Source organism: Dipodomys merriami, unplaced genomic scaffold, assembly GCF_024711535.1.
Source record: "Dipodomys merriami isolate MVZ:Mamm:240054 unplaced genomic scaffold, mDipMer1.0.p SCAF_1356, whole genome shotgun sequence".
Lineage (NCBI taxonomy): Eukaryota > Metazoa > Chordata > Mammalia > Rodentia > Heteromyidae > Dipodomys > Dipodomys merriami.
This window is the reverse complement of record NW_027202667.1, coordinates 29,546-51,893: the sequence shown is the minus strand read 5'-3', so window position 1 is coordinate 51,893 and position 22,348 is coordinate 29,546.

The following is a 22,348-nucleotide window of genomic DNA, read 5'->3' as shown; positions in this document are numbered from 1 at the left end:
TCACTGTGTCCCGCTGTGTCCCACTGTGTTCTCGCTGTGTCCCCCGCGGTGTCCCGCTGTGTCCTCTCTGTGTTCCTCGCTTTGTAGCGCTGTGTCCCATGCTGTGTCCCGCTGTGTCCCGCTGTGTCCCCGATGTGTCACGCAGTGTCCCGCTATGTCCCTGCTGTGTTACGCTCTGTCCCCCGCTGTGTCCAGCTGAGTCCCCGCTGTGTCCCGCGGTGTCCCCCGCTCTGTCCCCCGCTGTGTTCCGCTGTGTTCCCCATTGAGTCCCGCTGTGTCCCGCTGTGTCCCCGCAGTTTCCCCACTGTGTCTCGCTGTGTTGCGCTGTGTCCCGTGGTGTCCTGCTTTCTCCCCCGCTGTGTCCCCCGCTGAGTCCCCGCTGTGTCCCCGCTGTGTCCCGCTGGGTCCTCACTGTTTCCCCCGCTGTGTCCCGCTCTATCCCCTGCTGTGATTCCCGCTTTGTCCCCGCTGTGTCCCGCTGTGTCCCCCACTGTGTCCCGTTGTGTCCCCGCTGTGTCCTGCTGTGTCCCCACTGTGTCCCACTGTGTCCCGTTGTGTCCCGCTGTTCCTGCTGTGTCCCCGCTGTGTTCCCGCTGTGTCCCCGCTCTGTCCCCCGCTGTGTTCCGCTGTGTTCCCCATTGAGTCCCACTGTGTCCTGCTGTGTCCCTCTGTGTCCCCGCAGTTTCCCCACTGTGTCTCACTGTGTTGAGCTGTATCCCATGGTGTCCTGCTTTCTCCCCCTCTGTGTCCCCTGCTGAGTCCCCGCTGTGTCCCCGCTGTGTACCTCTGTGTCCTCACTGTTTCCCCCGCTGTGTCCTGCTCTATCCCCTGCTGTGATTCCCGCTTTTTCCCCGCTGTGTCCCGCTGTGTACCGCTGTGTCCCCCACTGTGTCCCGTTGTGTCCCCGCTGTGTCCTGCAGTGTCCCCGCTGTGTCCAACTGTGTCCCGTTGTGTCCCGGTCTGTCCCGCTGTGTCCCCTTTGTGTCCCCCGCTGTGTCCCCCGCTGAGTCCCCGCTGTGTCCCCGCTGTGTCCCTTTCTATCCCCCGCTGTGATTCCCGCTTTGTCCCTGCTGTGTCCGGCTGTGTCCCGCTGTGTCCCCCTCGGTGTCCCGTTGTGTCCCTCTGTGTCCTCACTGTATCCCTCATTGTGTCCCGCTGTGTCCCCAGCTTTGTACCCTGCTTGTCCCGCTGTGTCCCGCTATGTCCCGCAGTGTGCTCCGCTGTGTCCCGCTGTGTCCCCGCTCTGTCCCGCTGTGTCCCACTGTGTTCCCCTCTGTGTACCCGCTGTGTTGCGCTGTGTCCCGTAGTGTCCTGCTTTCTCCCCCGCTGTGTCCCCTGCTGAGTCCCCGCTGTGTCCCGGCTGTGTCCTTCTGTGTCCTCCCTGTTTCCCCCGCTGTGTCCCACTCTATCCCCCGCTGTGATTCCCGCTTTGTCCCGGCTGTGTCCCGCTGTGTCCCGCTGTGTCCTGCTGTGTCCCCTACTGTGTCCCGTTGTGTCCCCGCTGTGACCTGCTGTGTCCCCGCTGTGTCCCACTGTGTCCCGTTGTGTCCCGCTGTGTCCTGCTGTTTCCCTGCTTTGTCCCTGCTGTGTCCTTGCTCTGTCCCTGCTGTGTTCCCCGCTGTGTCCCCCGCTGAGTCCCCGCTGTGTTCCCGCTGTGTCCCGCTGTGTCCTCCCTGTGTCCCCCGCCGTGTCCCGCTCTATCCCACGGTGTGATTCCCGCTTTGTCGCTGCTGTGTTCCGCTGTGTCCCCCTCGGTGTCCCGTTGTGTCCCTCTGTGTCCTCGCTGTATCCCTCATTGTGTCCCGCTGTGTTCCCAGCTGTGTACCCTGCTTGTCCCGCTGTGTCCCGCTATGTTCCGCTGTGTTATCGGCTGTGTCCCTCTGTGTCCCCGGTCTGTCCCGCTGTGTCCCACTGTGTTCCACGCTGTGTACCCGCTGTGTCTCTCGCTGTGTCCCCCTGTGTCAACGCTGTGTCCCGCTGTGTCCTGCTGTGTCCCAGCTGTGTCTCCGCTGTGTCCCATGCTTGTCCCGCTCTGTCCCCGCTGTGTCCTGCTGTGTCCCCGCTGTCCCCCGGTGTGTCCCTGCTGTTCCCCGCTATGTACCCCACTGTGTCCCGCTGTGTCTCCGCTGTGTCCCCGCTGTGTCCCGCTGTGTCCCTGCTGTGTCCCCCTGTGTCCCGCGCTGTGTCCTGTTGTGTCCCCGCTGCATCTCCTGCTGTATCCCGCTGTGTCCAGCTGTGTCCCCGCTGTGTCCCTCTGTGTCCGCTGTGTCCTCGCTTTGTCCCCCGCTGTCCCCCGCTGTGTCCTGGCTGCGTCCCCAGCTGTGTCCCGCTGTGTCCCGCTGTGTCCCCGCTGTGTCCCCCACTGTGTCCCACTGGGTCTCCGCTGTGTCCCACTGTGTCCTCGCTGTGTCCCCCGCAGTGTCCCAGTGTGTCCCCACTGTGTACCCCGCTGTGTCCCGGTGTGTCCCCGCTCTGTCGCCCGCTCTGTCCCCCGCTGTGTCCCGCTGTGTCCCCCTCGGTGTCCCGTTGTGTCCCTCTGTGTCCTCGCTGTATCCCTCATTGTGTCCCGCTGTGTCCCCTCTTTGTCCCCGCAGTGTCCCCATTGTGTTCCGCTGTGTTCCGCTGTGTCCCACGCTGTGTCCTGTTTGTCCCACGCTATGTCCCCGGCTGAGTCCCCGCTGTGTCCCAGCTTTGTCCCGCTGGGTCCTCCCTGTGTCCCCCGCTGTGTCCCGCTCTGTCCCCCACTGTGTCTCCGGCTTTGTCCCCACTGTGTCCCGCTGTGTCCCACTCTGTTTCCCGTTGTGTCCCCAGCTGTTTAAACCGCTGAGTCCTGCTGTGTCCCCGCTGTGTCCCGCTGTGTCCCGCTGTGTCCCTCTGTGTCCCACGCTTTGTCCCGCTGTGTCTTGTTATGTCCCGCTGTGTCCCCCGCTGTGTCCCGCTGTGACCCCGCTGTGTCCCGCTGTGTCCCAGCTGTGTCCCCGCTATGGCCCCCGCTGTGTCCCGCTGTGCTCCCCGCTGTGTCCCCGCTGTGTCTCTCGCTGTGTCCCACTTTGTCCCCTCTGTGTCCGGCTGTGTCCCGCTTTGTCCCCGCTTTGTCACTGCTTTGTCCCGCTGTGTCCCGCTGTGTCCCACTCTGTGTTCTGTTGTGTCCCCAGCTGTGTACACCGCTATGTCCCGCTGTGTCCCCGCTATGTCGGCTGTGTACCGCTGTGTCTCACTGTGTCCCACGCTGTGTCCCAGCTGTGTCCTCGCTGTGTCCCCCTCGCTGTGTCCCAATGTGTACCCGCTGTGTCCCGCTGTGTCCCGCTGTGACCCCGCTATGTCCCGCTGTGTCCCACTGTGTCCCCTGCTTTGTCCCGCTGTGTACCCGCAGTGTCACTACTGTGTCGCCCTGTTTCCCGCTGTGTCCCGTTGTGTCCAGATTTTTCCCCCGCTGCGTCCCCCGCTGAGTCCTCTCTGTGTCCTCGCTGTGTCCCGCTGTGTCTTCGCTGTGTCCTCGGCTGTCCCCCGCTTTGTCCCCCGCTGTGTCCCGTTCTGTCTCCCGCGGTGTCCCCCGCTGTGTCCCCGCTGTGTCCCGCTGTGTCCCGCTGTGTCCCCTGTGTCCCTGTTGTGTCCCGCTGTGTCCCCGCTCTGTCCCACGCTGGATCCCGCGTTGTCCTCAGCTGTGTCCCGCTGCGTCCCATGCTGTGTCCCGCTGTGTCCCCTCTGTGTCCCCCGCTCTGTCCCGCTGAGTCCCTGCTGGGTCCCGCTCTGTCCCACGCTGTGTCCCACTCTGTCCCCCGCTGTTTTCCGCTGTGTCTCGCTGTGTCCCCGCTGTGTCCCGCTGTGTCCCCCGCTCTGTCCCCCGCTATGTTCCGCTGTATACCCCGCTGTGTCCCGCTGTGTCCTCTCTGTGTTCCTCGCTGTGTAGCGCTGTGTCCCCCGCTGTGTCCCGCTGTGTCCCCGATGTGTCAGGCAGTTTCCCGCTGTGACCCGCTGTGTCCTCCGCTGTGTCCCGCTGTGTACCCGCAGTTTCCCCACTGTGTCCCGCTGTGTTGTGCTGTGTCCAGTGGTATCCTGCTTTCTCCCCCGCAGTGTCCCCCACTGAGTACCCGCTGTGTCCCCGTTGTGTCCCTCTGTGTCCTCCCTGTTTCCCCCGCTGTGTCCCTCTCTATCCCCCGCTGTGATTCCCGCTTTGTCCCCGCTGTGTCCCGCTGTGTCCCCCAGTGTGTCCCGTTGTGTCCCCGCTGTGTCCTGCTGTGTCCCCGCTGTGTCCCACTTTGTCCCGTTGTGTCCCGCTGTTTCCTGCTGTGTCCCCGCTGTGTCCCACTGTGTCCCGTTGTGTCCCGCTTTGTCCCTGCTGTGTCACGCTGTGTCACGCTGTGTCCCCCTCGGTGTCCCGTTGTGTCCCTCTGTGTCCTCACTGTTTCCCTCATTGTGTCCCGTTGTGTCCCCAGCTGTGTACCCTGCTTGTCCCGCTGTGTCCCGCTATGTCCCGCTGTGTGCTCCGCTGTGTCCCGCTGTGTCCCCGCTCTGTCCCGATGTGTCCAGCTGTGTTTCCCGCTGTGTACCCGCTGTGTCTCTCGCTATGTCCCCCTGTGTCACCACTGTGTCCCGCTCTGTTCCCGCTGTGTCCTGCTTTGTCCCCCCTGTCCCCCGGTGTGTCCCTGCTGTTCCCCGCTATGTACCCCCCTGTGTCCCGCTGTGTCCCGCTGTGTCTCCGCTGTGTCCCCGCTGTGTCCCAATGTGTCCCTGCTGTGTCATGCTGTGTCCCGCGCTGTGTCCCGTTGTGTCCCCGCTGCGTCTCCTGCTGTATCCCGCTGTGTCCAGCTGTGTCCCCGCTGTGTCCCGCTGTGTCCGCTGTGTCCTCTCTTTGTCCCCCGCTGTGTCCCGCTGTGTCCTGGCTGTGTCCCCAGCTGTGTCCCGCTGTGTCCCGCTGTGTCCCCGCTGTGTCCCCCATGTGTCCCACTGGGTCTCCGCTGTGTCCCAATGTGTGCTCGCTGTGTCCCCCACAGTGTCCCACTGTGTCCCCACTGTTTCCCCCCGCTGTGTCAAGCTGTGTCCCGCTGTGTCCCCCTCGGTGTCCCGTTTTGTCCCTCTGTGTCCTCGCTTTATCCCTCATTGTGTCCCGCTGTGTCCCCAGCTGTGTACCTTGCTTGTCCCGCTTTGTCCCGCTATGTCCCGCTGTGTGCTCCGCTGTGTCCCGCTGTATCCCCGCTCTGTCCCGCTGTGTCCAGTTGTGTTCCCCGCTGTGTACCCGCTGTGTCTCTCGCTGTGTCCCCCTGTGTCACCGCTGTGTCCCGCTGTGTCCCACTGTGTCCCCGCTGTGTCTCCGCTGTGTCCCTCGCTTGTCCCGCTCTCTCCCCGCTGTGTCCTGCTGTGTCCCCGCTGTCCCCCGGTGTGTCCCTGCTGTTCCCCGCTATGTACCCCACTGTGTCCCGCTGTGTCTCCGCTGTGTCCCACTGTGTCCCACTGTGTCCCTGCTGTGTCCTTCTGTGTCCCGCGCTGTGTCCCATTGGGTCCACGCTGCGTCTCCTGCTGTATCCCGCTGTGTCCAGCTGTGTCCCCGCTGTGTCCCGCTGAGTCCGCTGTGTCCTCGCTTTGTCCCCCGCTTTGTCCCGCTGTGTCCTGGCTGTGTCCCCAGCTGTGTCCCGCTGTGTCCCGCTGTGTCCCCGCTGTGTCCCCCGCTGTGTCCCACTGGGTCTCCGCTGTGTCCCACTGTGTCCTCGCTGTGTCCCCCGCAATGTCCCAGTGTGTCCCCACTGTGTCCCCCGCTGTGTCCCGCTGTGTCCCGCTGTGTCCCCCTCGGTGTCCCGTTGTGTCCCTCTGTGTCCTCGCTGTATCCCTCATTGTGTCCCGCTGTGTCCCCTCTTTGTCCCCGCAGTGTCCCCACTGTGTTCCGCTGTGTTCCCCTGTGTCCCATGCTGTGTCCTGCTTTGTCCCCCGCTATGTCCCAGGCTGAGTCCCCGCTGTATCCCCACTTTGTCCCGCTGGGTCCTCCCTGTGTCCCTGCTGTGTCCCGCTGTGTCCCGCTGTGTCCCCCGCTGTGTCCCACTGGGTCTCCGCTGTGTCCCACTGTGTCCTCGCTGTTTCCCACGCAGTGACCCAGTGTGTCCCCACTGTGTCCCCCGCTGTGTCCCGCTGTGTCCCCGCTCTGTTCCCCGCTCTGTCCCCTGCTGTGTCCAGCTGTGTCCTGCTGTGTTCCCCTCGGTGTCCCGTTGTGTCCCTCGGTGTCCTCGCTGTATCCCTCATTGTGTCCCGCTGTGTCCCCTCTTTGTCCTCCGCTGAGTCCCCGCTGTGTCCCCCCTCTGTCCCTCTGTGTCCTCCCTGTTTCCCCCGCTGTGTCCCGCTCTATCCCCCGCTGTGATTCCCACTTTGTCCCCGCTGTGTCCCGCTGTGTCCCGTTGTGTCCCCGCTGTGTCCTGCTGTGTCCTGAGTCCCCGCTGTGTCCCCGCTGTGTCCCGCTGTGTCCTCCCTGTGTCCCCCGCTGTGTCCTGCTCTATACTCCGCTGTGATTCCCGCATTGTCCCTGCTGTGTCCCGCTGTGTCCCACGCTGTGTCCCGCTCTGTCCCCCGCTGTGTCCCACTGTGTCCCGCTGTGTCCCCTCTGTGTCCCCGTTGTCTCCAGCTGTGACCCCCGTTGTTTCCCACTCTGTGTCCCGATGTGTCCCCCGCTTTGTACCCCGCTATGTCCCGCTGTGTCCCGCTATGTCCCACTGTGCTCCCCGCTGTGTCCCCGCTGTGTCTCTCCCTGTGTCCCACTGTGTCGGCGCTGTGTCCGGCTGTGTCCCGCTGTATCCCTGCTGTGTCCCCGCTTTGTCCCTCTGTGTCCCGCTGTGTCCCGCTGTGGCCCGCTGTGTCCCGCTGTGTCCCACTCTGTGTCCCGTTTTGTCCCCTGCTGTGTACACCGCTATGTCCCGCTGTGTACCCGCTGTGTCCGGCTGTGTCCCACCGTGTCCCACGCTGTGTCCCAGCTGTGTTCCCGCTCTGTCCCCCTCGCTGTGTCCCACTGTGTCCCCGCTGTGTCCGGCTGTGTCCCACTGTGTCCCACGCTGTGTCCCAGTTGTGTCCCCGCTCTGTCCCCCTCACTGTGTCCCACTGTGTCCTGCTGTGACCCCGCTGTGTCCCGCTGTGTCCCGCCGTGTCCCCTGCTTTGTCCCACTGTGTCCCCACAGTGTCTCTGCTGTGTCCCCCTGTTTCCCGCTGTATCCCGTGGTGTCTGGCTTTGTCCCCCGCTGTGTCCCCCGCTGAGTCCCCTCTGTGTCCTCGCTGTGTCCCCCTGTGTCTTTGCTGTGTCCGCGGCTGTCCCCTGCTTTGTCCCCAGCTGTGTCCCTCTGTGTCCCCCGCTGTGTCCCGCTGTGTTCTGCTGTGTCCTCGCTGTTTCCCCCACTGTGTTCCCCGCTGTGTAGTGCTGTGTCCCCCGCTGTGTCCCCCTGTCCCCCGATGTGTCCGGCTTGGTCCCGCTGTGTCCCCTGCTTTTTCCCGCTGTGTCCCCGCAGTGTCACTGCTGTGTCCCCCTGTTTCCCGCTGTGTCCCGTGGTGTCCAGCTTTGTCCCCCGCTGTGTCCCCCGCTGAGTCCCCTCTGTGTCCTCGCTGTGTCCCGCTGTGTCTTCGCTGTGTCCGCGGCTGTCCCCCGCTTTGTCTCCCGCTGTGTTCCGCTGTGTCCCGCTGTGTCCCGCGCTGTGTCCCCCGCTGTGTCCCGCTGTCTCTCGCTGTGTCTTCGCTATTTCCCCCCCTTTGTTCCCCACTGTGTAATGCTGTGTCTCCTGCTGTGTCCCGCTGTGTCCCGCTCTGTCCTTGCTGAGTCCGCCGCTGTGTCCCCCGCTGTGTCCCCGCTGTGTCTCCGCTTTGTCCTGCTGTGTCCCGCTGTTTCCAGCTGTGTCCTTGCTGTGTCCCTCGCTGTGTCCCCCGCTGTTTCCCGCTGTGTCCCGCTGTGTCCCCGATGTGTCACGCAGTGTCCCGCTGTGTCCCCGCTGTGTCCCCGCTGTGTTACGCTGTGTCCCCCGCTGTTTCCAGCTGAGTCCCCGCTGTGTCCCGCTGTGTCCCCCGCTCTGTCCCCTGCTGTGTTCCGTTGTGTTCCCCGTTGAGTCCCGCGGTGTCCCGCTGTGTCCTCGGCTGTGTCCAGCTGTGTCCCCGCAGTTTCCCCACTGTGTCCCGCTGTGTTGCGCTGTGTCCCGTGGTGTCCTGCTTTTTCCCCCGCTGTGTCCCCCGCTGAGTCCCCGCTGTGTCCCCCTGTGTCCCTCTGTGTCCTCCCTGTTTCCCCCGCTGTGTCCCGCTCTATCCCCCGCTGTGATTCCCGCTTTGTCCCTGCTGTGTCCCGCTGTGTCCCGCTGTGTCCCCACCTGTGTCCCGTTGTGTCCCTGCTGTGTCCTGCTGTGTCCCCGCTCTGTGCCACTGTGTCCCGTTGTGTCCCGCTGTGTCTTGCTGTGTCCCCGCTCTGTCCCCGCTGTGTCCCACGCTGTGTCCTGAGTCCCCGCTGTGTCACCCTGTGTGCTCCCTGTGTCCCCCGCTGTGTCCTGCTCTATCCCCCGCTGTGATTCCCGCTTTGTCCCTGCTGTGTCCCGCTGTGTCCCGCTGTGTCTCCTTTGGTGTCCCGTTGTGTCCCTCTGTGTCCTCGCTGTATCCCTCATTGTGTCCTGCTGTGTCCACAGCTGTGTACCCTGCTTGTCCCGCTCTGTCCCGCTATGTCCCGCTGTGTGCTCCGCTGTGTCCCCGCTCTGTCCCACTGTGTCCAGCTGTGTTCCCCGCTGTGTACCCGCTGTGTCTCTTGCTGTGTCCCCTTTGTCACCGCTGTGTCCCGCTGTGTCCCCGCTGAGTCTCCGCTGTGTCCCCCGCTTGTCCCGTTCTGTCCCCGCTGTGTCCTGCTGTGTCCCCGCTGTCCCCCGGTGTGTCCCTGCTGTTCCCCGCTATGTAACCCACTGTGTCCCGCTGTGTCTCGCTGTGTCTCCGCTGTGTCCCCGCTGTGTCCCACTGTATCCCTGCTGTGTTCCGCTGTGTCCCGCGCTGTGTCCCATTGTGTCAACGCTGCGTCTCCTGCTGTATCCCGCTGTGTCCCCGCTATGTCCCGCTGTGTCCGCTGTGTCCTCGCTTTGTCCCGCGCTGTGTCCCGCTGTGTCCTGGCTGTGTCCCGCTGTGTCCCGCTGTGTCCCCGCTGTGTCCCTCGCTGTGTCTCACTGGGTCCCCACTGTGTCCCACTGTGTCCTCGCTGTGTCCCCCACAGTGTCCCACTGTGTCCCCACTGTGTCCCCCGCTGTGTCCCGCTGTGTCCCGCTGTGTCCCCCTCGGTGTCCCGTTGTGTCCCTCTGTGTCCTCGCTGTATCCCTCATTGTGTCCTGCTGTGTCCCCTCTTTGTCCCCGCACTGTTTCCACTGTGTTCCGCTGTGTTCCGCTGTGTCCCACGCTGTGTCCTGCTTTGTCCCCCGCTATGTCCCAGGCTGAGTCCCCGCTGTGTCCCCTCTTTGTCCTGCTGGGTCCTCCCTGTGTCCCCAGCTGTGTCCCGCTGTGTCCCGCTGTGTCCCGCTGTGTTCCCCGCTGTGTCCCCGCTGTGTCTCTCGCTGTGTCCCGCTGTGTCCCCGATGTGTCACACAGTGTCCCGGTGTGTCCCCGCTGTGTCCCCGCTCTGTCACGCTGTATACCCTGCTGTGTCCAGCTGAGTCCCCGCTGTGTCCCCCCTCTGTGTTCTGTTTTGTTCACCGATGAGTCCCGCTGTGTCCCCCGCTGTGTCCCCGCAGTGTCCCTACTGTGTTCCGCTGTGTTCTGCTGTGTCCCGTGGTGTCCTGCTTTTTCCTCTGCTCTGTCCCCGGCTGAGTCCCCGCTGTGTCCCCGCTCTGTCCCGCTGGGTCCTCCCTGTGTCCCTCGCTGTGTCCCGCTCTGTCCCCCACTGTGTCTCCCGCTTTGTCCCCACTGTGTCCCGCTGTGTCCCGCTGTGTCCCGCTGTGTCCCACTCTGTGTCCTGTTGTGTCCCCAGCTGTGTAAACCGCTGAGTCCTGCTGTGTCACCGCTGTGTCCCGCTGTGTCCCGCTGTGTTCCGCTGTGTCCCATGCATTGTCCAGCTGTGTCCTGCTATGTCCCGCTGTGTCCCCCACTGTGTCCCGCTGTGACCCGCTGTGACCCCGCTGTGTCCCGCTGCGTCCCGCTGTGTCCCCTGATTTGTCCCGCTGTGTCCCCGCAGTGTCACTGCTGTGTCCCCCTGTTTCCCGCTGTGTCCCGTGGTGTCCAGCTTTGTCCCCAGCTGTGTCCCCTGCTGAGTCCCCTCTGTGTCCTCGCTGTGTCCCGCTGTGTCTACGCTGTGTCCGCGGATGTCCCCCGCTTTGTCCCCCGCTGTGTCCGCCGTTTGTCGCTGCTGTGTTCCGCTTTGTCCCTGCTGTGTCCCACTGTGTCCTCCCTGTGTCCCCCGATGTGTCCCCCGCTCTGTCCCTCAGTGTCCCCCGCTGTGTCCCACTGTGTCCCGCTGTTTCCCCCGCTGTGTTCCCCCTGTGTAGTGCTGTGTCCCCCGCTGTGTCCCCGCTCTGTCCAGCTGTGTCCCGCTGTGTCCCACTGTGTCCCACGCTGTGTCCCAAATGTGTCCCCGCTATGTCTCTCTCTGTGTCCCACTGTATCCCCGCTGTGTCCTTCCTGTGTCCCCCGCTGTGTCCCGCTCTATCCCCTTCTGTGATTCCCGCTTTGTCCCTGCTGTGTCCCGCTGTGTCCCCCTCGGTGTCCCGTTGTGTCCCTCTGTGTCCTCGCTGTATCCCTCATTGTGTCCCACTGTGTCCCCAGCGGTGTACCCTGCTTGTCCCGCTGTGTCCCGCTATGTCCCACTGTGTGCTCCGCTGTGTCCCGCTGTGTCCCTGCTCTGTCCGCTGTGTCATCGCTGTGTCCCGCTGTGTCCCGCTGTGTCCCCGTTGTGTCTCACGTGTGTCCCGCTGTGACTCCGCTGTGTCCCGCTGTGTCCCAGCTGTGTCCGCGCTATGTCCCCCACTGTGTCCTGCTGTGCTCCCCGCTGTGTCCCAGCTGTGTCCCCGCTGTGTCGCGTTGTGTCCTGCTGTGTCCCCCGCTGTGTCCCGCTGTGTCACACTGTGACGCACACTGTGTCCCGCTGTGTCCCCGCTGTGTCCTGCTGGGTCCCCGCTGTGTCCCACTGTGTCCCGCTCTGTCCCTGCTGTGTCCCGCTGTGTCCCGCTGTGTCTTCGCTGTGTCCTCGGCTGTCCCCCGCTTTGTCCCCCGCTGTGTCCCGTTCTGTCTCCCGCGGTGTCCCCCGCTGTGTCCCCGCTGTGTCCCGCTGTGTCCCGCTGTGTCCCCTGTGTCCCTGTTGTGTCCCGCTGTGTCCCCGCTCTGTCCCACGCTGGATCCCGCGTTGTCCTCAGCTGTGTCCCGCTGCGTCCCATGCTGTGTCCCGCTGTGTCCCCTCTGTGTCCCCCGCTCTGTCCCGCTGAGTCCCTGCTGGGTCCCGCTCTGTCCCACGCTGTGTCCCACTCTGTCCCCCGCTGTTTTCCGCTGTGTCTCGCTGTGTCCCCGCTGTGTCCCGCTGTGTCCCCCGCTCTGTCCCCCGCTATGTTCCGCTGTATACCCCGCTGTGTCCCGCTGTGTCCTCTCTGTGTTCCTCGCTGTGTAGCGCTGTGTCCCCCGCTGTGTCCCGCTGTGTCCCCGATGTGTCAGGCAGTTTCCCGCTGTGACCCGCTGTGTCCTCCGCTGTGTCCCGCTGTGTACCCGCAGTTTCCCCACTGTGTCCCGCTGTGTTGTGCTGTGTCCAGTGGTATCCTGCTTTCTCCCCCGCAGTGTCCCCCACTGAGTACCCGCTGTGTCCCCGTTGTGTCCCTCTGTGTCCTCCCTGTTTCCCCCGCTGTGTCCCTCTCTATCCCCCGCTGTGATTCCCGCTTTGTCCCCGCTGTGTCCCGCTGTGTCCCCCAGTGTGTCCCGTTGTGTCCCCGCTGTGTCCTGCTGTGTCCCCGCTGTGTCCCACTTTGTCCCGTTGTGTCCCGCTGTTTCCTGCTGTGTCCCCGCTGTGTCCCACTGTGTCCCGTTGTGTCCCGCTTTGTCCCTGCTGTGTCACGCTGTGTCACGCTGTGTCCCCCTCGGTGTCCCGTTGTGTCCCTCTGTGTCCTCACTGTTTCCCTCATTGTGTCCCGTTGTGTCCCCAGCTGTGTACCCTGCTTGTCCCGCTGTGTCCCGCTATGTCCCGCTGTGTGCTCCGCTGTGTCCCGCTGTGTCCCCGCTCTGTCCCGATGTGTCCAGCTGTGTTTCCCGCTGTGTACCCGCTGTGTCTCTCGCTATGTCCCCCTGTGTCACCACTGTGTCCCGCTCTGTTCCCGCTGTGTCCTGCTTTGTCCCCCCTGTCCCCCGGTGTGTCCCTGCTGTTCCCCGCTATGTACCCCCCTGTGTCCCGCTGTGTCCCGCTGTGTCTCCGCTGTGTCCCCGCTGTGTCCCAATGTGTCCCTGCTGTGTCATGCTGTGTCCCGCGCTGTGTCCCGTTGTGTCCCCGCTGCGTCTCCTGCTGTATCCCGCTGTGTCCAGCTGTGTCCCCGCTGTGTCCCGCTGTGTCCGCTGTGTCCTCTCTTTGTCCCCCGCTGTGTCCCGCTGTGTCCTGGCTGTGTCCCCAGCTGTGTCCCGCTGTGTCCCGCTGTGTCCCCGCTGTGTCCCCCATGTGTCCCACTGGGTCTCCGCTGTGTCCCAATGTGTGCTCGCTGTGTCCCCCACAGTGTCCCACTGTGTCCCCACTGTTTCCCCCCGCTGTGTCAAGCTGTGTCCCGCTGTGTCCCCCTCGGTGTCCCGTTTTGTCCCTCTGTGTCCTCGCTTTATCCCTCATTGTGTCCCGCTGTGTCCCCAGCTGTGTACCTTGCTTGTCCCGCTTTGTCCCGCTATGTCCCGCTGTGTGCTCCGCTGTGTCCCGCTGTATCCCCGCTCTGTCCCGCTGTGTCCAGTTGTGTTCCCCGCTGTGTACCCGCTGTGTCTCTCGCTGTGTCCCCCTGTGTCACCGCTGTGTCCCGCTGTGTCCCACTGTGTCCCCGCTGTGTCTCCGCTGTGTCCCTCGCTTGTCCCGCTCTCTCCCCGCTGTGTCCTGCTGTGTCCCCGCTGTCCCCCGGTGTGTCCCTGCTGTTCCCCGCTATGTACCCCACTGTGTCCCGCTGTGTCTCCGCTGTGTCCCACTGTGTCCCACTGTGTCCCTGCTGTGTCCTTCTGTGTCCCGCGCTGTGTCCCATTGGGTCCACGCTGCGTCTCCTGCTGTATCCCGCTGTGTCCAGCTGTGTCCCCGCTGTGTCCCGCTGAGTCCGCTGTGTCCTCGCTTTGTCCCCCGCTTTGTCCCGCTGTGTCCTGGCTGTGTCCCCAGCTGTGTCCCGCTGTGTCCCGCTGTGTCCCCGCTGTGTCCCCCGCTGTGTCCCACTGGGTCTCCGCTGTGTCCCACTGTGTCCTCGCTGTGTCCCCCGCAATGTCCCAGTGTGTCCCCACTGTGTCCCCCGCTGTGTCCCGCTGTGTCCCGCTGTGTCCCCCTCGGTGTCCCGTTGTGTCCCTCTGTGTCCTCGCTGTATCCCTCATTGTGTCCCGCTGTGTCCCCTCTTTGTCCCCGCAGTGTCCCCACTGTGTTCCGCTGTGTTCCCCTGTGTCCCATGCTGTGTCCTGCTTTGTCCCCCGCTATGTCCCAGGCTGAGTCCCCGCTGTATCCCCACTTTGTCCCGCTGGGTCCTCCCTGTGTCCCTGCTGTGTCCCGCTGTGTCCCGCTGTGTCCCCCGCTGTGTCCCACTGGGTCTCCGCTGTGTCCCACTGTGTCCTCGCTGTTTCCCACGCAGTGACCCAGTGTGTCCCCACTGTGTCCCCCGCTGTGTCCCGCTGTGTCCCCGCTCTGTTCCCCGCTCTGTCCCCTGCTGTGTCCAGCTGTGTCCTGCTGTGTTCCCCTCGGTGTCCCGTTGTGTCCCTCGGTGTCCTCGCTGTATCCCTCATTGTGTCCCGCTGTGTCCCCTCTTTGTCCTCCGCTGAGTCCCCGCTGTGTCCCCCCTCTGTCCCTCTGTGTCCTCCCTGTTTCCCCCGCTGTGTCCCGCTCTATCCCCCGCTGTGATTCCCACTTTGTCCCCGCTGTGTCCCGCTGTGTCCCGTTGTGTCCCCGCTGTGTCCTGCTGTGTCCTGAGTCCCCGCTGTGTCCCCGCTGTGTCCCGCTGTGTCCTCCCTGTGTCCCCCGCTGTGTCCTGCTCTATACTCCGCTGTGATTCCCGCATTGTCCCTGCTGTGTCCCGCTGTGTCCCACGCTGTGTCCCGCTCTGTCCCCCGCTGTGTCCCACTGTGTCCCGCTGTGTCCCCTCTGTGTCCCCGTTGTCTCCAGCTGTGACCCCCGTTGTTTCCCACTCTGTGTCCCGATGTGTCCCCCGCTTTGTACCCCGCTATGTCCCGCTGTGTCCCGCTATGTCCCACTGTGCTCCCCGCTGTGTCCCCGCTGTGTCTCTCCCTGTGTCCCACTGTGTCGGCGCTGTGTCCGGCTGTGTCCCGCTGTATCCCTGCTGTGTCCCCGCTTTGTCCCTCTGTGTCCCGCTGTGTCCCGCTGTGGCCCGCTGTGTCCCGCTGTGTCCCACTCTGTGTCCCGTTTTGTCCCCTGCTGTGTACACCGCTATGTCCCGCTGTGTACCCGCTGTGTCCGGCTGTGTCCCACCGTGTCCCACGCTGTGTCCCAGCTGTGTTCCCGCTCTGTCCCCCTCGCTGTGTCCCACTGTGTCCCCGCTGTGTCCGGCTGTGTCCCACTGTGTCCCACGCTGTGTCCCAGTTGTGTCCCCGCTCTGTCCCCCTCACTGTGTCCCACTGTGTCCTGCTGTGACCCCGCTGTGTCCCGCTGTGTCCCGCCGTGTCCCCTGCTTTGTCCCACTGTGTCCCCACAGTGTCTCTGCTGTGTCCCCCTGTTTCCCGCTGTATCCCGTGGTGTCTGGCTTTGTCCCCCGCTGTGTCCCCCGCTGAGTCCCCTCTGTGTCCTCGCTGTGTCCCCCTGTGTCTTTGCTGTGTCCGCGGCTGTCCCCTGCTTTGTCCCCAGCTGTGTCCCTCTGTGTCCCCCGCTGTGTCCCGCTGTGTTCTGCTGTGTCCTCGCTGTTTCCCCCACTGTGTTCCCCGCTGTGTAGTGCTGTGTCCCCCGCTGTGTCCCCCTGTCCCCCGATGTGTCCGGCTTGGTCCCGCTGTGTCCCCTGCTTTTTCCCGCTGTGTCCCCGCAGTGTCACTGCTGTGTCCCCCTGTTTCCCGCTGTGTCCCGTGGTGTCCAGCTTTGTCCCCCGCTGTGTCCCCCGCTGAGTCCCCTCTGTGTCCTCGCTGTGTCCCGCTGTGTCTTCGCTGTGTCCGCGGCTGTCCCCCGCTTTGTCTCCCGCTGTGTTCCGCTGTGTCCCGCTGTGTCCCGCGCTGTGTCCCCCGCTGTGTCCCGCTGTCTCTCGCTGTGTCTTCGCTATTTCCCCCCCTTTGTTCCCCACTGTGTAATGCTGTGTCTCCTGCTGTGTCCCGCTGTGTCCCGCTCTGTCCTTGCTGAGTCCGCCGCTGTGTCCCCCGCTGTGTCCCCGCTGTGTCTCCGCTTTGTCCCGCTGTGTCCCGCTGTTTCCAGCTGTGTCCTTGCTGTGTCCCTCGCTGTGTCCCCCGCTGTTTCCCGCTGTGTCCCGCTGTGTCCCCGATGTGTCACGCAGTGTCCCGCTGTGTCCCCGCTGTGTCCCCGCTGTGTTACGCTGTGTCCCCCGCTGTTTCCAGCTGAGTCCCCGCTGTGTCCCGCTGTGTCCCCCGCTCTGTCCCCTGCTGTGTTCCGTTGTGTTCCCCGTTGAGTCCCGCGGTGTCCCGCTGTGTCCTCGGCTGTGTCCAGCTGTGTCCCCGCAGTTTCCCCACTGTGTCCCGCTGTGTTGCGCTGTGTCCCGTGGTGTCCTGCTTTTTCCCCCGCTGTGTCCCCCGCTGAGTCCCCGCTGTGTCCCCCTGTGTCCCTCTGTGTCCTCCCTGTTTCCCCCGCTGTGTCCCGCTCTATCCCCCGCTGTGATTCCCGCTTTGTCCCTGCTGTGTCCCGCTGTGTCCCGCTGTGTCCCCACCTGTGTCCCGTTGTGTCCCTGCTGTGTCCTGCTGTGTCCCCGCTCTGTGCCACTGTGTCCCGTTGTGTCCCGCTGTGTCTTGCTGTGTCCCCGCTCTGTCCCCGCTGTGTCCCACGCTGTGTCCTGAGTCCCCGCTGTGTCACCCTGTGTGCTCCCTGTGTCCCCCGCTGTGTCCTGCTCTATCCCCCGCTGTGATTCCCGCTTTGTCCCTGCTGTGTCCCGCTGTGTCCCGCTGTGTCTCCTTTGGTGTCCCGTTGTGTCCCTCTGTGTCCTCGCTGTATCCCTCATTGTGTCCTGCTGTGTCCACAGCTGTGTACCCTGCTTGTCCCGCTCTGTCCCGCTATGTCCCGCTGTGTGCTCCGCTGTGTCCCCGCTCTGTCCCACTGTGTCCAGCTGTGTTCCCCGCTGTGTACCCGCTGTGTCTCTTGCTGTGTCCCCTTTGTCACCGCTGTGTCCCGCTGTGTCCCCGCTGAGTCTCCGCTGTGTCCCCCGCTTGTCCCGTTCTGTCCCCGCTGTGTCCTGCTGTGTCCCCGCTGTCCCCCGGTGTGTCCCTGCTGTTCCCCGCTATGTAACCCACTGTGTCCCGCTGTGTCTCGCTGTGTCTCCGCTGTGTCCCCGCTGTGTCCCACTGTATCCCTGCTGTGTTCCGCTGTGTCCCGCGCTGTGTCCCATTGTGTCAACGCTGCGTCTCCTGCTGTATCCCGCTGTGTCCCCGCTATGTCCCGCTGTGTCCGCTGTGTCCTCGCTTTGTCCCGCGCTGTGTCCCGCTGTGTCCTGGCTGTGTCCCGCTTTGTCCCGCTGTGTCCCCGCTGTGTCCCTCGCTGTGTCTCACTGGGTCCCCACTGTGTCCCACTGTGTCCTCGCTGTGTCCCCCACAGTGTCCCACTGTGTCCCCACTGTGTCCCCCGCTGTGTCCCGCTGTGTCCCGCTGTGTCCCCCTCGGTGTCCCGTTGTGTCCCTCTGTGTCCTCGCTGTATCCCTCATTGTGTCCTGCTGTGTCCCCTCTTTGTCCCCGCACTGTTTCCACTGTGTTCCGCTGTGTTCCGCTGTGTCCCACGCTGTGTCCTGCTTTGTCCCCCGCTATGTCCCAGGCTGAGTCCCCGCTGTGTCCCCTCTTTGTCCTGCTGGGTCCTCCCTGTGTCCCCAGCTGTGTCCCGCTGTGTCCCGCTGTGTCCCGCTGTGTTCCCCGCTGTGTCCCCGCTGTGTCTCTCGCTGTGTCCCGCTGTGTCCCCGATGTGTCACACAGTGTCCCGGTGTGTCCCCGCTGTGTCCCCGCTCTGTCACGCTGTATACCCTGCTGTGTCCAGCTGAGTCCCCGCTGTGTCCCCCCTCTGTGTTCTGTTTTGTTCACCGATGAGTCCCGCTGTGTCCCCCGCTGTGTCCCCGCAGTGTCCCTACTGTGTTCCGCTGTGTTCTGCTGTGTCCCGTGGTGTCCTGCTTTTTCCTCTGCTCTGTCCCCGGCTGAGTCCCCGCTGTGTCCCCGCTCTGTCCCGCTGGGTCCTCCCTGTGTCCCTCGCTGTGTCCCGCTCTGTCCCCCACTGTGTCTCCCGCTTTGTCCCCACTGTGTCCCGCTGTGTCCCGCTGTGTCCCGCTGTGTCCCACTCTGTGTCCTGTTGTGTCCCCAGCTGTGTAAACCGCTGAGTCCTGCTGTGTCACCGCTGTGTCCCGCTGTGTCCCGCTGTGTTCCGCTGTGTCCCATGCATTGTCCGGCTGTGTCCTGCTATGTCCCGCTGTGTCCCCCACTGTGTCCCGCTGTGACCCGCTGTGACCCCGCTGTGTCCCGCTGCGTCCCGCTGTGTCCCCTGATTTGTCCCGCTGTGTCCCCGCAGTGTCACTGCTGTGTCCCCCTGTTTCCCGCTGTGTCCCGTGGTGTCCAGCTTTGTCCCCAGCTGTGTCCCCTGCTGAGTCCCCTCTGTGTCCTCGCTGTGTCCCGCTGTGTCTACGCTGTGTCCGCGGATGTCCCCCGCTTTGTCCCCCGCTGTGTCCGCCGTTTGTCGCTGCTGTGTTCCGCTTTGTCCCTGCTGTGTCCCACTGTGTCCTCCCTGTGTCCCCCGATGTGTCCCCCGCTCTGTCCCTCAGTGTCCCCCGCTGTGTCCCACTGTGTCCCGCTGTTTCCCCCGCTGTGTTCCCCCTGTGTAGTGCTGTGTCCCCCGCTGTGTCCCCGCTCTGTCCAGCTGTGTCCCGCTGTGTCCCACTGTGTCCCACGCTGTGTCCCAAATGTGTCCCCGCTATGTCTCTCTCTGTGTCCCACTGTATCCCCGCTGTGTCCTTCCTGTGTCCCCCGCTGTGTCCCGCTCTATCCCCTTCTGTGATTCCCGCTTTGTCCCTGCTGTGTCCCGCTGTGTCCCCCTCGGTGTCCCGTTGTGTCCCTCTGTGTCCTCGCTGTATCCCTCATTGTGTCCCACTGTGTCCCCAGCGGTGTACCCTGCTTGTCCCGCTGTGTCCCGCTATGTCCCACTGTGTGCTCCGCTGTGTCCCGCTGTGTCCCTGCTCTGTCCGCTGTGTCATCGCTGTGTCCCGCTGTGTCCCGCTGTGTCCCCGTTGTGTCTCACGTGTGTCCCGCTGTGACTCCGCTGTGTCCCGCTGTGTCCCAGCTGTGTCCGCGCTATGTCCCCCACTGTGTCCTGCTGTGCTCCCCGCTGTGTCCCAGCTGTGTCCCCGCTGTGTCGCGTTGTGTCCTGCTGTGTCCCCCGCTGTGTCCCGCTGTGTCACACTGTGACGCACACTGTGTCCCGCTGTGTCCCCGCTGTGTCCTGCTGGGTCCCCGCTGTGTCCCACTGTGTCCCGCTCTGTCCCTGCTGTGTCCCGCTGTGTCCCGCTGTGCCCCGCTGTGTCCCGCTGTGTCCCCTCTGTGTCCGGCTGTGTCTCGCTGTGTCCCTCGCTGTGTCCCGCTGTGTCCCGCTGTGTCCTCGCTGTTTCCCCCGCTGTGTCCCGCTGTGTCCCCCGCTGTGTCCCCTCGGTGTCCCACTGTGTCCCGCTGTGTTCTAGCTGTGTCCCCCGCTGTGTCCCGCTGTGTCCTCGCTGTGTTCCCCGCTGTGTAGCGCTGTGTCCCCCGCTGTTTCCCGCTGTGTCCTGCTGTGTCCTCGCTGTGTCCTAAGCTGTGTCCCCCGCTGTGTCCCCGCTGTGTCCCCGCTGTGTCCCGCTGTGTCCCGCTGTTTCCAGGTGTGTCCTTGGTGTGTCCCCCACTGTGTCCCCCGCTGTGTCCCTGCTGTGTCTCCGCTGTGTCCCCGCTCTGTCACGCTGTATACCCCGCTGTGTCCAGCTGAGTCCCCGCTGTGTCCCGCTGTGTCCCCCACTGTGTCCCCCTCTGTGTTCCATTGTGTTCACCGATGAATCCCCTTGTGTCCCGCTGTGTCCCCGCAGTGTCCCCACTGTGTTCCGCTGTGTTTCGCTGTGTCCTGGGGTGTCTTGCTTTGTCCCCCGCTGTGTCCCGCTCTGTCCCCCATTGTGACTCCCGCTGTGTCCCCACTGTGTCCCGCTGTGTGCAGCTGTGTCCCGCTCTGTCCCACTCTGTGTCCCGTTGTGTCCCCAGCTCTGTACACCGCTGTGTCCCGCTGTGTCCCGCTGTGACCCCGCTGTGTCCCTCTGTGTCCCAGCTGTGTCCCCGCTATGTCCCCCGCTGCGTCCCGCTGTGCTCCCCGCTGTGTCCCCGCTGTGTCTCTCGCTGTGTCCCACTGTGTCCCCGCTGTGTCCCGCTGTGTCCCGCTGTGTCCTAGCTGTGTCCCGCTGTGTCCCGCTGTGTCCCGCTGTGTCCCACTGTGTCCCCGCTGTGTCCCGATGTAGCCCTGGTGTTTCCCCCCTGTGTCCCCTTCTGTGTCCCCCGCTGTGTCCCCGCTGTGTCCCACGCTGTGTCCCTCGCTGTGTCCCGCTGTGTCCCTGCTGTGTCCCACTGTGTCACGCTGTGTCCATGCTGTGTCCCTGCTGTGTCCATCTGTGACCCGCTGTGTCCCCGCTGTGTCACGCTGTGTCCCGCTGTGTCCCGCTGTGTCCTCGCTCTGTCCCCCTCTGTCCCCGCTGTGTCACGCTGTGTCACCGCTCTGTCCCTGCTGTTTCCCCCGCTGTGTCCCGCTGTGTGTTCACTGTGTTTCCCGCTGTGTAGCGCTGTGTCCCCCGCTTTGTCGCGCTGTTTTCGGCTGTGTCCCCAATGTGTCACACAGTGTCCCGCTGTGTCCCCGCTGTGTCCCCACTGTGTCAGGCTGTATACCCTGCTGTGTCCAGCTGAGTCCCGCTGTGTCCCGCTGTGTCCCCGCCGTGTCCCCACTGTGTTCCGCTGTGTTCCGCTGTGTCCCGTGGTGTCCTGATTTGTCCCCCGCTATGTCCCCCACTGAGTCCCTGCTCTGTCCTCGCTGTGTTCTGCTGGGTCCTCCCTGTGTCCCCCACTGTGTCCCCGCTCTGTCCTGTTGTGTCCCGCTGTGTCCCCGATTTGTCCGTCTCTTTCCCCACTGTGTCCCCCTGTGTCCCCGTTCTGTCCCCGCTTTGTCCCCGGCTGAGTCCCCGATGTGTCCCCGCTCTGTCCCGCTGTGTCCTCCCTGAGTCCCCCGCTGTGCCCCACTCAAACCCCCGCTGTGATTCCCGCTTTGTCCCTGCTGTTTCCCGCTGTGTCCCGCTGTGTCCCGCTGTGTACCCCTCTGTGTCCCGTTGTGTCCCCAGCTGTGTTCCCCGCTGTGTCCCGTTGTGTCCCCGCTGTATCGACGCTTTGTCCCGCTGGGTACCGCTTTGTCCTCGCTGTGTCCCCCGCTGGGACCCACTGTGTCCCCTGCTGTGTCCCCCGCTGTGTCCCCCACTGTGTCCCTCTGTTTCCTTCTATGTCCCCGCTTTCTCCCCCGCTGTGACCCGATGTGTCCTCCCTGTGTCCCGCTCTGTCCCGATGTGTCCTCACTGTGTCCCCTGCTGTGTCCCCGCTGTCTCCCCGCTGTGTCTACGCTGTGTCCCGCTGTGTCCCACTGTGTCCACGATGTGTCACGCAGTGTCCTGCTGTGTCCCCGCTGTTTCCCTTTGTGTCCCCAGCTGTGTACCCCGCTGTGTCCTGCTGTGTCCTCGCTGTGTTTCCCGCTGTGTAGCGCTCTGTCCCCCGCTGTGTCCCGCTGTGTCCCCGATGTGTCCCGCTGTGTCCCCCGCTGTGTCCCCGCTGTGTCCCCGCTGTGTCACGCTGTATACCAAGCTGTGTCCAGCTGAGTCCCCGCTGTGTCACGCTGTGTCCCCCGCTCTGTCCCCCGCTGTGTTCCGTTGTGTTCACCGATGAGTCCCGCTGTGTCCCGCTGTGTCCCCGCATTGTCCCCACTGTGTTCCACTGTGTTCCGCTGTGTCCATTGGTGTCCTGCTTTGTCCCCCGCTATGTCCCCCGCTGAGTCCCCGCTGTGTCCCCGCTGTGTCCCCGCTGTGTCCCGCTGTATCCTCCCTGTGTCCCCCGCTTTGTCCCGCTCTGTCCCCCGCTGTGTTCCCCGCTTTGTCCCCGCTGTGTCCCACTGTGTCCCGCTGTGTCCCACTCTGTGTCCCGTTGTGTCCCCAGCGGTGTACACCGTTGTGTAGCGTACTGTCCCCGCTGTGTCCCGCTGTGTCCCGCTGTGTCTCCCGCTTTGCCCCTCTGTGTCCTGCTGTGTCCCGCTGTGTCCCCCTCTGTGTCCCACTGTGACCCCGTTGTGTCCTGCTGTTTCCCGCTGTGACCGGGTGTGTCCCCGCTGTGCCCCGCTGTGTCCCCTCTTTGTCCCGCTGTGTCCCCGATGTGTCCCCATCTGTGTCCCCCGCTGTGTCCTGCTGTATCACGCTGTGTCCTCGATGTGTCCCCCGCTGTGTCCCGCTGTGTCCCCACTGTGTCCCCCGCTATGTCCCCGCTGTGTTCCGCTGTTTCTCCGCTGTGCCCCGCTGTGTCCCGCTGTGTCCCTCTGTGTCCACGCTGTGTCCCGCTGTGTCCCAGCTGTGTCCCGCTGTGTCCTTGCTGTGTCCCCCCTGTGTCCCCTACTGTGTCCCCCGGTATCTCCCGCTTTGTCCCCTGCTGTGTCCCACTGTGTCCCGCTGTGTCTTCGCTGTGTCCCCCGCTGTGTCCCCCGCTGTGTCCTCCCTGTGTCCCCCGCTGTGTCCCGCTCCATCCCCCCTGTGATTCCCGCTTTGTCCCCGCTGTGTCCCGCTGTGTCCCACACTGTGTCCCACTGTTTCCCCGCTGTCGTGCTGTGTCCCCGCTGTGTCCCACTCTGTCCCCGCTCTGTCCTGTTGTGTCACGCTGTGTCCCGATTTGTCCCGCTGTGTCCCCACTGTGTCCCCCTGTGTCCCCGTTCTGTCCCCGCTTTGTCGCCCGCTGAGTCTTCGCTGTGTCCCTGCTCTGTCCCGCTGTGTCATCCCTGTGTCCCCCGCTGTGTCCCGCTCTATCC